The sequence below is a fragment of the Patella vulgata genome, chromosome 2 (genome assembly GCF_932274485.2).
Source record: "Patella vulgata chromosome 2, xgPatVulg1.2, whole genome shotgun sequence".
NCBI lineage: Eukaryota > Metazoa > Mollusca > Gastropoda > Patellidae > Patella > Patella vulgata.
In genome coordinates this window covers 85,953,748-85,972,662 of record NC_065880.2, presented here as the reverse complement: position 1 = coordinate 85,972,662, position 18,915 = coordinate 85,953,748, and the positions used below count along the sequence as shown (strand labels likewise).

Genomic DNA, 18,915 nt, shown 5'->3' with positions numbered 1-18,915 from the left:
ATTAAAACACAGATCCAATTTCGTTTCGTTTTTTATAGTTCAAAATTTCGTTTTTACTTGTCTTTACTACACTTCATATAGTGTAGGCCATCGAAAGTATAAAAAACGAAACGAAATATAGATCTATATTTTAATTAGATTGGTCGGAGGTTGGGGTGGACGAATGGTTTAACGCGTGCACTTTAGATCCTAAGGCCTGTCATTGAGTCTATTGGTGTGGTTTCCGTTATGTGACAATGAATAGGGTCGCATGTCCAATCTCGCAGGATTTCTCTTGGTCCTCCGCCCCCCCCCCCCCCACTGTTAAAGATCCCTACGTGAAGCAAATTATGGAAATAAAATTGAACCATATGTTAGTCCAGAAATAAACTAGTTTGTGTCTAGTGGACGTTTAACCCTCCTACTGAACATCATTGTGCTACTTTCGTTTTCCTTATTTCTTATACCGCTACAATATAGCCAAATAATAAAATATAATTACCATAAGTTGGTCACAAAAAGGCCATGCTGTGTTAACCTGGCATTAACTCTCCGACACGCTCCTTTCCATTCCTGTTCCCTGTAATTGTGATCTGATGATCGACTGTACGTTTCAAGGTATAGTATACGGGTTCTGACAGCTGCAGGTGCGACAAACAATAAGTCCAATATATTAACGTTTAATTATGATGACGTAACATCACATTGAACCCATTTCTATTTATAGTTCAAAAGTTATTTATGGTATTTATATATTAGGTATTAGGCCAGGGTTCTAACTGGGTCTTGAAAAAGGTTATTATCACCTTCTCCGAGAAACTAAACAAGATTATAAACCTGTAACGGTAAATCTCTTTGTCTTTCCAGGATCTTTGTATTCGCGGAATAATTTGCGATCTGAAAGCTGGGGCGACTTTGAATACATATCCATGGGGAATTTGGGGTTATTCTGAGATTTGTCTTTCCATAAGAAAACATGATGAGAACAGGGGCGGTTACAGAGGGAGAGTTTGGGGGGTACAATCCCCTCCCCCTCCCCCAGCTCAGCTACAGGGAGGAAGGGAGAAATTGGGGTTTAACGTCCACTCGACACAAACTAGGTCATTTCGGGAATAACATGTGGTTCAATTTCATTTCAATAATTCGCTTGCGCGTAGGGGTCTTTAGCAGTGGGAGGACCCGGAGAAACCCACGAGGTTGGACAGGCACGTACAACCGAGGAATCGAAACCACGCCAGTTGGCTCAATGACAGACCTTGTGATATAACTCGCACGCGCTAACCATTCAGCCATCCACCTCCTCCCCACCCTCCCTGCTCAGCTACATAAAAAAATGTTTGTAGACCAACACTTTTTATGAGAAAAGTGTCAAGGTCGTGTCCTTATCCTTTATTATAAAATGGTGGGATGGAATGGCCATTCGAGCTAGATACCGATGACATTATATAATGTTCATCAAAAAACGGGGGTTGGATGGCCGAATGGTTAGCACGTGCGTGCTGTATCATCAGGTCTGTCACTGAGTCAACTAGTGTGGTTTCGAATCCCCGGTTGTACGTGACAAGGAGTAGGGTCGTCTGTCCAACCTCATGGATTTTCTCCCGGTCCTCCGGTTTCCTCCCACTGCTAAAGACCCCTACGCGCAAGCGAATTATAGAAATAAAATCGAACCATGTGTCCCGAAATGACCTAGTTTGTGTCGAGTGGACGTTAAACCCCATTTCTCTCCCTCTCTCTCTCTCTCCCTCTCTCTCGCTCTCTCTATGATATATAATAAAGTTTATTTGCAAATACATACATATAAGTATATGCGTATAATACAAACGGGATCAGAACAAATTGTACAATTTACGAATCTTCTCCCAGTATAATCTAAAATATTTACAATTACCACTGAGATTTAATTTAATACATGGTTATATACATATATACATGTTACCTTAGGATAATAAATAAGTCCATTTCGTTACATGCTCAATGAGTATTAACAGTGATAAACCACTGGGGAATTAGAATAATAGTTACAGATTACATGTGAATCTTTCCGTTTCCTTAATGTAATTTTGTACGGTGAGAAAAATATGGATATTAAAAGATTTAGGAAATAGAGTAGAACCATCTAAATAAATTTTATGCAACTCAGGTCGTGGTAGATGGCCTATAAAGCCAAGTTTATCAAGTAAGTGATGGCGTTGTAACACATATTTTGAGCAATCAAAGAAGTAGTGAAATGAATTTTCAATGCTTTTATTATCGCATTTACAGTATGGATTTTGAACGATGTTTGAATTATAAAGATCATAATTTAGACCACTACAGGTATGACGTATACGATTATGGTATATGGATAATTTCTGCTGCCAATGTTTCTTAATTTTGGAGGTTTGACTTTAGTCTTGATATTGGTTTTAAACTCAGATAAAGATAGAGTGGATTTTAAACCCGGACGTAAACTATTGAATTGTTGAATGGTTTTAGGAAAAAATGAATTTTTTGCTACAGTTAAACGAACAAGTGGTACTTTTAGATCATTACAGTTTCTAAGATTATAACTATTGCTATGATAACTTATTATGTCTTGAAGAGAAAACGGTCCTGTTTTGTGAATAAGCTTATGTAGTAAGCACAATCGTCTTATCCTTCTGCGATCAAAAATGAAATGAAATGAAATGGGGTTTAACGTCTTACTGTTCTGCTCCTAACCTGGGCTAATGAAGACGGGCATACGCCATACAGTGTGCTATGAGGGAAATTTTGCCCGGACAGCGGCACTACGGCCTACTCTTATATCGAATTCCAACTGCCAAGGGATCTTTTACGTACACGCCAATGTGTACACGGGACCTCATGTAATTTAGTCCACGCAGTTTCAAAATAAAGCGATTCACGAGATGCATAAATAGTGCAACCAGTTACCGTACGGGCAGCTTTAAGCTGCAATTTTTCAAGTTTTTTTTTAGTTATAATTTGAACAGTTATCCCATACTTCGCAGGCATACTCAAGAATTGGTAAGACATAACATTTATATAATTTATTTAAATTGGATTGTATAAGTTGAAATTTAGCTCTACGTAAATGGTTAAGTTTAAAAGACGCTTTTTTTATTATAGATTCAATATGATAGTTCCATTTAAGGTCATCTTGGATATACACACCTAGATGTTTATGAAAAGAAACCGTATGTAAATACGTGCTTTGAAATTTAATATTTAATGGAAACATAACATTTTTGTTAGTGAAAATCATTAATTCAGTTTTTTCAGAATTAAAAGATATTAGCCATTTATTTGCCCAGACACACAACTGGTTTAAATCATAATTCAATTCAGTTTCAACATTTGATAAATCTGTTGACGAAGAACATAGCGTTGTGTCATCGGCAAATAATCTCGTTAAATAAAATAAAACCAAGTACGAACAATCCAAACCATAAGACAGAATTCGAAGTCCTAAAAAACGTTATAGGCAAAATAGTGTATTCAAGAAAAATAGTGTAATCAGCAAATGGACTGCTCCTCGTGTACAAATTACACGACAAACAGTGGTAACAGGTGTCCGGAAGAGTAAGCTTACCCTGCCTGGCGCCACACCCGCCATAGCTGCATCCAAACTATTAGGCGAAATGTCGGTAAAATAATGTGATTGGCCAATGAACTATCGGTATGCAAAATGCACGCGATGAACTGTGTTAACGATGTAGTAGATATTATCAGGGAGATAGTAATAGTATACGTGTCAATTAAATATATCTAGAATAATAGCCGAGGGAGACACGTTATATTTAAGATGATCAGATACATCATTTATATAAATCAAAAAAAGCAGAGGACCAAGAATCGAACCTTGCCGAACGCCAGAATTTGTAGACATAGTATCAGATAAACAATTTTCTAACATAAGAACTTGATTTCTGTTATTAAAGTAACTAGAAATTAGTACGAGTCTGTCATCTTGGATTCCATAACTATTCAATTTATGCAATAATCCTTTATGAGAAACTTTATCGAAAGCTTTGGAAATGTCGCAGAATACTAAGCCTGTGTATTCTTTTTTATCTAATGAATTGCAAATATATTGATATATTTCAATAAGCTGATGTACCGTAGATATGCCTGGTAGAAACCCGACTGGTACTTGTTAAAAAGTTCATTTTTTGAGAAATAACTAAAAAGATTCTGATAAATTAATCGTTTAAAAACTTTAGATATACTATTTAACAGGGAAATGGGTCTATAATTTTTGGGATCCGACCTATCACCCTTTTTATAGAAAGGAATAACATTGGCTTGTTTCCATTTACTCGGAAATATATTCTGTTTTATAATAACTTTGAAAAGTAAATAGAGAGGATTACAGATACTATGTTTTACAGATTTTAATACTTTATTATTAACTGGCCCGGGTCCGCTGGCTTTCGATTCGTTTATTGAATTTAATACATTTTTGACATCCGTTAAAGTAAAACAATAAGGGGGGCATATTGTTGTACAGCGTGTTGGGAATTCGGGTAACACTTTCATGTCTTGTATTGTCGAAATAGACGTGAAATATTGGTTCAAAATATTGGCTTTTGATTTAGATTCGTTAACATAAGAACCCTGAGAATTTTTCAAGGGGGGAATTAATGTTTTTTGTGAAGTGGGGATGAAATTTTCCATCGCTTTCCAATAATCTCTTTGGGAAAGATTGGACATATTTTTTATTCTATTATTAACGGATTCATTATACTGAGTTTTGGCATATTGTTTCATGTTATTCACTTTATTGCTTGCTGAACCAAGGTTTATCATTAGGATGAACAGTAATGGTTTTAGTAGGAATATATAGAGATATTAATTGTTCGATTTTCTTATCAAATTTATCAATAATATTATCAATTTGGTACGAGTCGTTAATAATTTCATGCCAATTAAAACTGTTTATTTCATTATTTAGGGTGGTAAAATTTGCTCTTTTGTGAAGAAAAAGTTCCCTTTTAAAAGGTCTTTTAGAAGGTATACCATGATTTAAATAGATAAATGTTGCTCTGTGATCAGATACAAAACTAGGAACATCTAAAGTATCGGCAATAGCGTAAGTCATAAACGATAGGATAATAATAGGATCTATTGATGTAGATTTTGTTTTAGATAATCTAGTGGGCTTAGTTATTACGTTTTTTAAATCATATAAATTAATCAATGATTATAACTTGTTATCTAATGTTGAAAGGTCAGAGTTCAAATCACCCAAAATTATTATGTTATTCGATATATCTAGAGCATTTTCGATTGATTCATCCAATAAAGACCAAACGTTATCTCTCTCTATCTATCTCTCTCTCTCTCTCTCCTCAAAAAAACATCTACGCCGCCTATTCTTCCCAATTACATTTGGAGTCATAATTGTGCAAAACTGTATTTTAGGCTCTTGTCTTGTCAAGGTATCTGTAGCTCGGTGTATTGGAAAAAAAATATACGAATAGTTCACGTGTCGAATTTTCTTGATATTCTGGTGTTTGATACAATCGCGGTCGGTTTTTTGTTTTTCTATTTTGCTTCCTTATAGTTTCCTGCCAAAATCGTGTAGTACCGATTTTATTGCATATCAGTAAAACTAAAACGTAGCGTAGTAGGTAAATGTATTTAGTTTGTTTTTATGTAAAATTCCAGTTTTTGTGTTTTGTCAAAATGGCCTGTAGTTACCAGATATACGCCAAAATGACGATAGAGACCATGCATATTCCTCAGAAATTTTCAAGGCCGGGGGGTGAGGACGTATCTGCCCCTCCCCCACCTCAAAAAAAAAAAAATACGATGGACTCAGGAACCTGGCGAACCCCCTCCTGCAACATTCCTGGATTCGCCCCAGGAGAGGTTATTCTCTTCATTGGTATGGGCAATTTTATCTATATTATTGACACAATCCTCATGTTGTTGTTTTTTTTTTTGGTTTTTTTTGTTGTGTTTTTTTGCATACGAAGCAATTTGGTGAATTATTATCCGCTTGGTGGACCAAACTTAGGCTGCCTTCTACAACTAGCTCCGTCTGAGAACAGGTATTCTCGAAGTATGACGTAGATGGATCGCTGCATGGGTGCAGTATGTTTAGTTACGAGAGAGAAATGGGGTTTAACGTCAACTTGACAAAAACAAGTCATTTGGGTCAGATATGCTACAAATCGACTCGAGCATGCTCCACACAGAACTATATTACTCGGCGGCACTGGGAGGGATTGCCACCCCACCCCCTCCCCCGCACATACATATAACTATTGTTTTTGGCGGGCCTGCAGGGACGGATCTAGGAATTTTGAAAAGGGTTTTTATTGGGGGGGGGGGGGGCAAGAAAATTATCTGTCATTTCGTTGCATCTGTAGCCATTCCAAGAGCTATTTGTCTGATATTTTCGTCTAAGTAAACTACATCAAGCTGCACCCATGTGCGTCGGTGATGGGCATGAGTGTATACGCCGCCGATTCCACAAGATGCTATATAGATGTCTGTCTATAGTCACTCTATAGGATTAGGGCACCGTCAGCTAATCAACAAGAATTCGTTTGAAAGGGGAAGCATTAATTAGACCAGACTGGTGTGTTTGAGTCGATGGTTTGGGTCATTTGGGATCCCGTGCAACGGGTTGGGAACGGACATATTTGGGTCTGAGAAAAGGCACTTTCAGCAGTAAAAAAGGACCCCCCCCCCCCCCACTTGGATCCGCTTCTGGCCTGGACGGGATCTTGTTCCTCATGCAAAATGATGGGTCACCACGCCCCTGCCCGCACTATACATCACTTCGTCAGGGCCGTAACTAGCTCAGAGCAACCAGGCGGGCGGGAAGTGTTCTCATGGGTGCTGTAAACGTGACGGACAATGTATATCTATTGTTTTTATGGTCGACAATTTTTTCACGGATGGGTGGGGGGGGGGGGCGAAACTTTGCACTTCGTGACCTGATATATCGAAAATCTGAGTTTAATAATTTGTCAGAAGATATTTAAATCGTGAATCAAGACTAGATGAGTAATCAGAATAAAACCACCGGAAGATAATCCCTGTAAATAAATCCTTGATTTTTAATCATAAATAGTTGACATTTTCATACCAATCTCGATATTTGTATCTTTAAATCACAATTTCGTCATACTAAGTAGGCCTAGATTAATTAACACTTGAACTACATTTCAAGTACCTAACATTTTTTTTGTTTTTTTTTTTGAAAAGGAAATACAGTAAGAATCACTTGCTGGAGTGGAGAATTAAAACACAGGGACTTTTGCAAGGGGTTGCCGTCCATTTAAACCAAGCTTATGAAGTTATGGTCAGCTGGCTCAATCTTTGTTTTATTCTAATGAAAGCGAAATTTTATGTTTTAATGCCAATGAAAGGAAAAAAAGATATAAACAATAACTAATTGAATAGCCTATCTACTGCAATTTAGTTATCTAACAAGAAGACACATACTTTTCATGCTATAATGACCATGATGGGTTTTAATGAACACTTTTGGAATTTGTAGATGTTATGTACTGTATGTGCATTGGGCCTCGGTTTTTCGTCCCATCCGTACGACTATATCCTTTGCCATGTCCTCCTTTCTGCACCACTGTCAAGGGGGAATCACACCGGAAAATTTCCACTAAATTTTCTCGGCCCATGCAGGGGTCGAAAACGGGACCTCAAAATTAGGCAATGTCTCACTCATTGAGTCGCCGTGGCTCCCAGAAAGTAGGGCGTTAAACCCCATTTCCGACGTGATTCCTCTTTGACAAGGGCGACATGACGACATGATACCAATCCGCCACCATCCTATTGACCACATAAATGATGTAATTATTATCACTTTCATAATAAATAATAATAGGCCGTGGACTGGAGCGGGTTATTTGTTTATTATAATAATCAATTACAAGCCTATAGGCCAGGCCTAGTTAAAAAAAAACACAAAAAAAAAACATCTAAATTATCACTCGGCAAACCTCAGTAGAGTAACGGAATCTACCGAGGTTTGCCGAGTGCTAAATTATATGAGCATGGATCATAGATAAACGATCCATGCATGGATTATATGATATTTATATAATATGGAAAGTGGTTTGGGGCTGATATTTTTTCTGCACAGACTAGTTTTAAAATACGTGGAATGAATAATGGTATACCTTCACGTATCGTTTTACATGATTGCTTGCTACAAAATAATTTTTAAATTTTAATCATTTTGTTTGCGCGGACGTGGTACTTTTCACCGCCATATTAATACATCGGCTAAAGGTTGGTGGGGGGGATTTATAGCCAATCAGATAACAGAAAAATCGTCTTTACGGGCACGGATGTATATCAACAAAGCAGCATGAAAAGATGATAAAATTAAACTCACATCAACCTTTATCATGTATTGGCACATCTTCTACCAGTGGTGTTCTTCCATCTGTTTGTATAATATGCAAGAAAGTCAACTCGTATATCAAACTTGCCGGAAAACGAACCAAAGACATAGTGTTTAAAACACAAACTCAAGATGGTGGTAAGAAATTTTTTAAACAGTAGGCTACAGGTGATTATTGTTTCTATGATAAATGACTTGGCTTCTCACTCATGTCATACAATTGCCATGCTGATTAAAAGCGTGAAGCTGATTAGAAGTCAATTATATATTTTAATGTACATGTAAAGAGTGTCACCAGACTGCTTTGATGTGTGTATTAAGCTTACTGTCTGAACCTTATTTTATAAACGGATTTCTTCGATTATGAACAAACTATTTAACTTTGATTATTATAAACTTACCTAGCCGTGTGTTTGAAATCAACTCCGGTTAAATAAAATCCATTGCACAATTAAATATCCCAACGAATAAAAAAGTTCTCTCTTGTCTTGAAAAATTTGACGTGTTTACTTATATTTTACAAAGTCGAAGACAACATATGGCTTTCGTCACGTGTTGGACGAAACCATTACAGTTGTTGTATCAGTAAAAAGCTCAAACTTTCTTAGTTAGCCCCAAAATGACCTACATGTAGTTTGTGTCGAGTGGATGTTAAACTGGTGTCTTAAATATTGGATATTATATATAGGATCCTAGTTTCATGGTAAGATAACAACATCAGTATAATTGATTGAAATTGTATTGAATTTAATACATGTTTTTAATTTCAAATATTATAGAAAATATTGAGTTAGATATTTAGCCCCTTTAAGTTTCCGGATATATCTGAAATGAAATAAAATGGGGTTTAACGTCCTACTGTTTTGCTCCTATACTGGTCTATTGAAGACAGGCATACACCATACAGTGTGCTATGAGGGGAATTTTGCCCGGGCAGCGGCACTACAGCCTTCTCTTATATCAAATTCCAACTGTCAAGGGATCTTTTACGTGCACGCATATGTATACACAGGACGTTGTTTTTTCGTCCTATTCAAACAACTAGACAGCTGTCCTTGTGAGGCCCTTCATCCTGCATCACTGACAAGGGAAAACCACGCCGGAAAGATATATTTGAACATTATCATTTTCTTTCTTTTTTTATAAACCCAGGTTTGCTACGAGAAGCTGCTACAAAGAAAGAAGATGAGTCTATTTTAAAACACATTCGAGGTAAAGATTGTGTAGCCATTGAAGTTCAATATCATCAATATTGTTACAAGAAATATGTAAGATTTATCTCCAGAAAGTCTTACAATGTGTGAGTTTCCTGATTTCTTCAATCTGATTAAAATACAGATCTATATTTCATTTCGTTTTTTTTATACTTTCGATGGCCTACACTACATGAAGATCTGCCCGGTTGTAGCGATAGGTCCCGTCAGGGGTCATACGAGCGACTTTTGACCCTGTCACGTCAGACATTTGATTAACCAATCAGCATTGATGTTACTATATAACAACTCTTCCAGATCCTAGTGTAGTAAAGACAAGTAAAACGAAATGTTGAACTATAAAAACGAAACGAAATAGGATTTGTGTTTTAATCAGATTGTGATTTCTTGTATTAATTTTAATTACTTCAACTATATTGGCTACCGCAGTCCTTGTTTATTGCACTTTATCAGTGTGAATTGGCCTTTACTTAAACATACATTATACAAGAGCTAAATCTGCCTATTGCAGGTCTTTCTTTAGGCCTGAAATGTTATCTAAATTATTAATTAGACATGAATTAACTTTTCCAGACCATAATCAACACTCGATGTCGCCGTTAGCCTGCGATATTTGCTGGATTAGGATCAGATTTTCTGCTCAACTTTCATTCATGATTGTAACATGAAATGGATATCTTTGAAGGGCATTTAGTGAACGGGATATATAATAAAATGAGGATGAAACGTTGCAGTTAATAAACCTAGTGAATGTTATCCATAAAGTTGTCATTTTATGAAATGGATAATCGAGACCGTTTTTTATCGTACCAACTTTATTAATGATGATCGAGGCTAGCTCGAAAATTTTCAGCAAATTCCCTTTACATTATCTAGTTTTTAACTATTATAGTGCAGGAATTTTTGCAGGAGGGGGTTTGCCAGGTTCCTGAGTCAGTGAATGTTCTCTATCGTCATTTTGGCGTATATACATACACACTGAGCTTTTTAAACAGAGAAATTCAACACCTTTTATTATGAATTAATACAATGACATTGTGATTCAATTTCATGGATGCAAAGCATTAATTGTGATATCACATAATGTCTATATCATTATCTCGTGCTTTGAGTGCCCATCCTGTCCCACATCTGACGATAAAGGATAAAGCTCAGACCCAAGAAACTTTTCTCATAAAAAGTGTTGATTTAGAAAAAAAATTATGTAGCTGAGAAGGGGGGGAGGGTTGGGGGTTCGACCCCCTAAACCCCCTTCGGATCCGCCCCTGTAGTGAGAACTGCCAGCTCTTTATCTAATCTCCCATAATGTGTCTCTAAACTACGTGTACATGTATTATATGCATTCTTGGGGGTTGGATGGCTGAATCCTTAGTGCATACGTGCTGTATCATAAGGTCTGACATTAAGTCATCTGGTGTGTTTCTTGGTGGGTTGGATGGTCGAATGGTTAGTGCATATGCACTGTATCATTAGGTCTGTCATTAAGTAAGCTGGCGTGGTTTAGCCCATAATGTGTCTCTAAACTACGTGTACATGTATTATATGCATTCTTGGGGGTTGGATGGCTGAATCCTTAGTGCATACGTGCTGTATCATAAGGTCTGACATTAAGTCATCTGGTGTGTTTCTTGGTGGGTTGGATGGTCGAATGGTTAGTGCATATGCACTGTATCATTAGGTCTGTCATTAAGTAAGCTGGCGTGGTTTAGACTTCCGGGATGTACATGACAAGGAGTAGGGTCGCCTGTCCAACCTCGTGGGTTTTCTCCGGTTTCCTCCCACTACTAAAGACCCCCTACATGCAAATGAATTATGTGTTAGTCACGAAATGACCTAGTTTTTGTCGTGTGGACGCTAAACCCCATTTCTCTCTTTCTCTCTGAATCATGATATACACGTAGTATATTGAAATTTATATTGCAGAAGTGAAGCCGAGGCAGCCACATATCGAAAAACCTTTGAAGTTTTTGGGCAAGATGTGGTACGCACCAGAATAATTCATGGAGATGAGATTTTATATATGTCAAAGCTCCTTGATATATTTAAAAAAATGGTTCTCAAGATTGAAAAATTGGATGCTTCCAATTTCAGGTACATGTTTTTTTCTGAATTTTTTGCCCAAACTGGTTTTGCTGTCCTGGCATTGTCCACATGCTTATTCCTTGTTCACAGGGGGCTTTGGATGGCCGAATGGTTAGCACGTGTTCGTTGTATCATAAGATCTGTCATTGAGTCAACTGGCATGGTTTTGATTCTCTGGTTGTACGTGACAAGGAGTAGGGTTGCCTGTCATTGAGTTAACTAGCGTTGATTTGATTCCCCGGTTGTACGTGACAAGGAGTAGGGTTGCCTGTCATTGAGTTAACTAGCGTTGATTTGATTCCCCGGTTGTACGTGACAAGGAGTAGTGTCGCCTGTCCAACCTTGTGGGTGTTCTCCGCATCCTCCAGTTTCCTCCCACTGTTAAAGACAATTACACACAAGTGAATTATTGAAATAAAATTGAACCATTTGTTAGTCCTGAAATGGCCTAGTTTGTGTCGAGTAGATGTTAAGTCCTCTTTCTTTGTTGATGTGCATTAAAATGTGTCCGGACAACTTTGCGAACATGATAGAGATAACATTTCTTTTAGGTTAAGCTGTACTTTAGACATAGCCTATGTGTGGGTGTATTTCTACGCCTTGCATGACTATCTTTTTACCTGGTGTGATTTTGTTGTACCTATCTTAGATTTTAAATTTGTATTTTTAGGTCCTTAGAACTGAAGAAAAGATTACGGGTCCAATTCCCACAGTTAGTGTTTCACAGACCTGCTAAACGTGTTAAAAGTGATATGGTCTTTGTTGAAGAAATATCACATGTGGAAAAATTTAAATCATCGACCAGTGAAAGGACGGAGACTGAGATGGAGTCATCGTGTTCAGAAACTCGTGTACAAAATACACAGAATTTTGATGACGACGCTTTACACTGTCTCTATACATCAGCAATGAAATTACGTGGTGAATTTTTAAAAACAAGTGGTTATGAAGGACCTTGGCGTAAACATGCTTCTGATATCACTATTGAAAATGCTAAGTCAGCGATTCCAATAAAATTATTTAATATTCTTGCATGGACGATCGGAGCTTCAGATGATCCAACACTAGAGTATTATGTCGATGTTGAACAATCTGTTGATTTAAAATTAATTTCTATTCTTCAAGGTATTATATTGCAATCTAAAGGCAGGAAGCATACACCCAAATCTCTCGCTTTGGGGCTAACTTGATCCAGTGCTAGAGGACATTTTTATGTACATTGTAACTGTAAAACTGTGCCTTAAGATGCTCATGTTGACTCGCAAATCTCTGTGGATGTAGGGTCTTAGCAGTGGAGAAAACGCTTGAGGTTGAACAAGTGACTCTACCCTACTCCTTGTCATGTACAACCTGGGAACCGAAACCAAGCCACTTAATGAACTCTAATGAGTATTCTATAGGCTTTTGGACATTTGATTTTGTTATGTTTGAGAGAGAATGGCGTTTTCATCCTGACCAAGTGCTTATATGGAAGGTACATGTAGGTATGATTTGGGCAAGTCCAAAGGTTTGTGTCGGATCAATATGGTATATTCAGTAATTCTCTGCATACAGGTGCCGACCCTGTTAGTGGCAGATAATTAGAGACTGCATAGAAAAGTGGCAAGATTATGAAGACAGCACTACTACTTGTCACGTAAAGGCATCGAATTAAACTCCCAACACAAGCATCCTTGACACCCCTGGTAGTGCAGAGCAAGCGTCTAGCTTCCTAACCAAGCCACCATGAATGGCTTCTCCACCACTTGAATCACTGACACCCACACATAACAAATAAAAGCAGATCAATGTGTTTCTAATTTATTCTATATTCTTTTATTATGTGCTGTGTATACATACAATTCTTTAATATCTTGAATATATAATATCCAAAAAAATAAAATATATGACATATATGTATGAATACATACAATTCTTTATATACTATTCAAAAAAAGTAGGGGATATTTGATTTTTAAGTGTTATTAAAGTCACCTAATGAAACTGACGAAGAAACAAATGACAAAATGAAATGAAGTTCACATTCATCGATTTATTCCAAATGATCGTTAGACTAAGTAAGGCACAGACTGACCATTATAAGGGTAAAATGATAGCCGGGGTCAAACAGCAAAGTTACCACAGCATCACAACCAAGTCAGTAACGGGTAAATCCTCCTCTGTTTGCCAAACAAGCATTGATCCGACGTGGCATACTCCTAATGAGACGTCTAAGGTCATTTTGGTCCAGATTGTCCCATTCCTGTTGCAACGCAGCAGCAAGTTCTTGGACAATGGCAGGACTTTGTTGACGTTGACGTAACCTCTGTCCAAGCATGTCCCAGACATGCTCGATGGGGGAGAGGTCGGGACTCAGTGCTGGCCAAGGTAATGTGGTGATGTTCTGTTGTTGGAGGTAACCTGTAACGATCCTGGCCCTGTGACATCTTGCGTTGTCATCCTGGAAGATGAAACGGCGGCCATGACGTCGTGCGAACGGCACAACATGGACTGCCAAGATGTTGTCCCGGTAGTACTGGCCTGTAACACGCCCTGCAACAACATGTAAAGCCGTTCTTCCAGCAACAGTGATGCCTCCCCACACCATAACAGAACCACCCCCAAATCGATCATGTCTGATGACGTTAACGTCTTGGAAGCGCTCGTTTCGACGACGCCATACCCTCCTACGTCTGTCCAAAAAATCAACAGTGAACCTTGACTCATCTGAAAACATCACATTGCTCCAGCGTCGATTATCCCAGTGTTGACGATCCCTACACCAACGACGTCTTGCCTGAATGTGATGATCTCTCAAACAAGGGATCACGCGAGGACGTCGGGCGCGAAGGTGACCCCTATGCAGTCGATTCCGAATCGTCTGGCCACTCACTCTCACACCAGTGTCTGTTTGAAGACGAGCGCTGATCTGATTTGCTGTGATGACACGATTTCTCAAGGCCAAGGTACGGATAAATCGATCCTGGGCTGAGTTGTCGCCCTTGGTCGACCTGAGCGTGGTCTGTCCTGTACAGATTGTGTATCACGGTATCTGGACCATAGCCTGCTTATGACAGACTGAGAAACATTCATCGTCCGCGCCACAACCGCCTGTGTTGTGCCGATCTGTAGCATGCCAAGGGCACGTAACCTTTCATTTTGGGTAAGCCGACGCATATCAAAATTTGTTTTCTGGTCACTAAAACAATTAAACTGATGTTTCCACCCTGGAATTCAATGCCACAATGACTGTAACATTCAAAGTCAGAGTCGTGCAAATCTTGGGTTGGACCCCCATGATGATCCCAAGCATCACCTGCATTCCATGCGGTAGCTATTGGTGCGTTTGGGCGTCACATGTAACTGGAAATGTTTCTTCTGTTAGGTTCTATAGTGACTTTTTTCGTAGTCATTTGCATATTTTAGTATTATGCCCCCAAAATCAAATATCCCCTACTTTTTTTGAATAGTATATGTTGAATATATAATAACATTTAAAAAGAAACAGAATATATTTGTATCATCTTAATTATCTGTTGAATATATAATAACATTTAAAAAGAAACAGAATATATATTTTTATCATCTTAATTTTCTTGGAACACTACTAACTTATCATTCTGTACATTAGACCAGGGATGGCCAACCTACGACACATATCCAATTATGGCGCATTGGATAAAATGAAATGAAATGAAATGGGGTTTAACGTCCTACTGTTCTGGTTTGACTGGGCTGATGAAGACGGGCATATGCTATACAGTGTTCTATGAGGGTAATTTAGCCCGGATAGCAGCACTCCGGCCTACTCTTATATCGAATTCCAACTACCAAGAGATCTTTTATGTGCATGCCAATGTATACACAGGACCTCATTTTTTTCATATCATCCGAATGACTAGACAGCTGTTCTTGCCAGGCCCTCCGTCCTGCACCACTGACAAGGGCGAAACCACGTCAGGAAATCTGGATGAACTTTCTCAGCCAATGCAGGGATCGAACACATAACCTCCATGCTAGCGAGCCAGCGTCTTACCCTCTTAGCCACAGTGGGTGGTGCATAAGATAATTAAAAGTGGTATATTGCATCCCTGTGATAATATCAAAGTAAGACAGGAAACCTACTTATTTTTTTATTTTTCAGGGAATGTTATCTTCTTTCATATTAACCTGTTTTCATTTTAAAGATGTGATTTAATGAATCAGACTAGGATAAATTGACTTATAATCGTCCGGTAAAAATACTAATTATGTCTATTATGTATTGTTTAATGGTCGAGAGCGTGACATTAATTAATATATTGTAACCAATCCTGGAAATAATGGTTTTAGATGTACCTGACAAAATGTCAGGCACTAATGAAATAGTACCTGACATTTTCAACTTAAGTGCCGGACGTGTATTAACTATTAATAATATCAATAAAAAAGACAAATCAGTGCCGAACAAAATGACAGGCACCAGAGGTTTTGTGCATGACAAGTGACAACGCCTGAATCTGTGCCTGACATTGTCAGTGACAGGTGCCTAATTTTCAGGCTTGATTGTAACAACAAGAGGGCAGTAGGCCCAAGTGTTTTTACAATATATTACGCAATGTCTTGAGCTCGAGACCATTAAACGACTTAAAATACAGACAACTCCGCACATGCTTTTACAGTGAAATACGTCACGCGAGTCCAATATTTCACTAGTATAAATAATGTACGATTGGCAAGTTGCCTGTACGATTGATTATTTGAAATAATGGTACCCAACATCAAAGGGTGACGTCACATCTGTATTTTAAAACCATATATTTACAAGGAGACATGAGGACAAGAGTTGTATGGTGCATCTGAATGCATGTGTTGAAAATAAATTGGAACATGGTATGTAAAAGGTTGGCCACCCGTGATGTAGACTGGTGTGTTTTTATATTATATATAATGTTTACCTATATATATATATATATATATATATATATATATATATATATGCCGATACCAGTAAATAATCTTTTAACATATAATAATATTAAAACAAAAATAAAATATGACATGTATTTATGTTCATTTAGTATCATCTTGACCTTCTCCTTCTTCCCTGGTTTCTACTCCTATAAGTTACCTACTACCTATATTGTTCAGAAATAAATCAAAATGGGGTTTAACGTCCTACATTACTACATCACACACTAACACTATTTATGGAATAACAATTACTGGTTTATTAACATGCAATGTTTCGACGATGATACTCTTGTCTTTATCAAGCAAAAAATAGTGTAAATGTGTTACTGTTCAATTACTAAATGCCACTTATAAGAAGTTACTACATGTTTCAACTGTCAATAGTTGTCTTGCGTGTACACCAGGGTTTACCTGGTTGGACCATGTTTTTTTTTTCTTTTTGTTCCATCTGAAAAACTAGGTGCACTGTCCTTTTTTGTCTTACCACCCCTGACAAGTAAACGCCTGTTGTTTTCTTGGTAAATATTGATCTGGTTATGAATCGTGATACGAATTGAATCGTAGCACCTGAATTGCAATACCTATTGTATCGTGACTGCAGTGGCAATACCTAGCACTATGGCATGGTAGAGAACCAAGGAGAAAGTCATGATGATTGAGTATTGATCAAATATAAATATTAAGAAATAAACTGGTTGGTTGTACATGTAAATTATCACATTCACCATATGGCCTTTTAATTTGTACACAACCTAAAAATATGAACATCTTAATGGTCACCGGAAAAACGTCAAATGTTGTTTAAATAATACAAGTAATTATGTCAACATATCCTTTCCTAACATGACCCCAAATGTCAATATTACCCGCAACAAGTAAATTTCAACGTTAGCAATTTCTGTTGTTCTCCGTGGGCAGTCATAACTTCTGTCAAAAAAAACCCCAATCTGTGACAGTTTAATTGTTTATTTATTAAGACAACTACCCAAGGAGAACGGCGGAAATTACTAACGTTGAAATTTACCTGTTGCGGGTAATATTGACATTCGCGATCGCGTTATACTTATGGAAAGGGATATGTTGACATAATTACTTGTATTATTTAAAAAATTTATGAAGCTTTTCTGGTGACCTTAATCTTTATACACAAGTAAAAAAGAAAATTAAAATATCACTGACATGAAAATGCTTCTCTTTAAGAAAATAATGTTAACTCACAAAACTTAGGCTTTAAACTTTAACAAACTTTTTCCAATACACTGAACTGAACATTTACAATTTTAATAGAATAAAATCTAAAATACAGAGGGTTAAAATAAATATTGCTTTAGAGAAGCAATTTTCTACGTAGTGATACTAGGGTATAACCAGTGGCAGTCAAAACTTCAAAAAAAATTTTGGGTTGGCTTTTCTAGCTCCTACTGATAGTTAAGAATAAAAAGTAAAATTATTAACAATTTTAATAACAAATCTGATTGAAAATCGCAAAAATTTTCAATCGGGGGTTTATTGACTAATTTTTAGTCCTTAAGAAACTTTGCAAGGAGCAAAATATGACTTGTCAATAGGAAATAGAATTTTAAATAATATTCATCTACAAGTGGACTTCAAAGTGCAAAATTTTCTCACGAGTTATAAATATTAAAGTAGATAAACAACAGAGACACTAACACTGTTTTCATCCTCAGATATTGTTAGACTAACGTTTCGAAGAGGTACCCTCTTCTTCTTCAAGGTAATATAATAAAACATTTAAAAATAATCTCTAGTTTGTTCCAAAAGGGAGATAATTTCCATGTTATTATGAGTTATGTCTGTAATCATGTATCTCTAGATTATTTTTAAATGTTTAATATTTATCTAGTGAAGGACACTTCCGTATCGGATCCTTCTATCCATTGTTTTCATTTCATGTTGGACGCGGATTCTACATAAGTTTTGGTTATAACTACTTAGACAATTGCATGACAATATTGTGTATACTATCCCAAAACATAGAACTATAACTAAACAAAACTAAAACATTTACTAAAAACCATAAACCTACTCTATCTGTAAGAACACATGAACATAATAAATGTTATAAACATTTACTAAAATCCATAAACATACTCTGTAAGAACACATGAACATAAAAAATGAAATAAACATTTACTAAAAGCCATAAACATATTCTGTAAGAACACATGAACGTAATAAATCTAACAAACAAAATAAAACAAATATATCTAATACTATTCTGAGATTCTGGGACATGGTCATGATTAAAAATAATATAGTTTTTTTATACACATATTTGTTAATTTAATCAATGAAACAATAACAATTTTTATAATTTATGTT

The 18,915-nt window shown here is 36.9% G+C and overlaps 1 long non-coding RNA gene across 1 annotated transcript; it reads left to right on the top strand.

Moving 5' to 3' along the window:
- Positions 1-8,270: 8,270 nt before the first annotated feature.
- On the top strand, positions 8,271-13,526 carry LOC126812179 (uncharacterized). The gene is made up of 4 exons (XR_007675846.2): positions 8,271-8,482; positions 9,497-9,556; positions 11,482-11,649; positions 12,311-13,526. It is a non-coding gene; the product is annotated as an uncharacterized LOC126812179 (long non-coding RNA).
- The last annotated feature ends 5,389 nt before the right edge of the window (positions 13,527-18,915 follow it).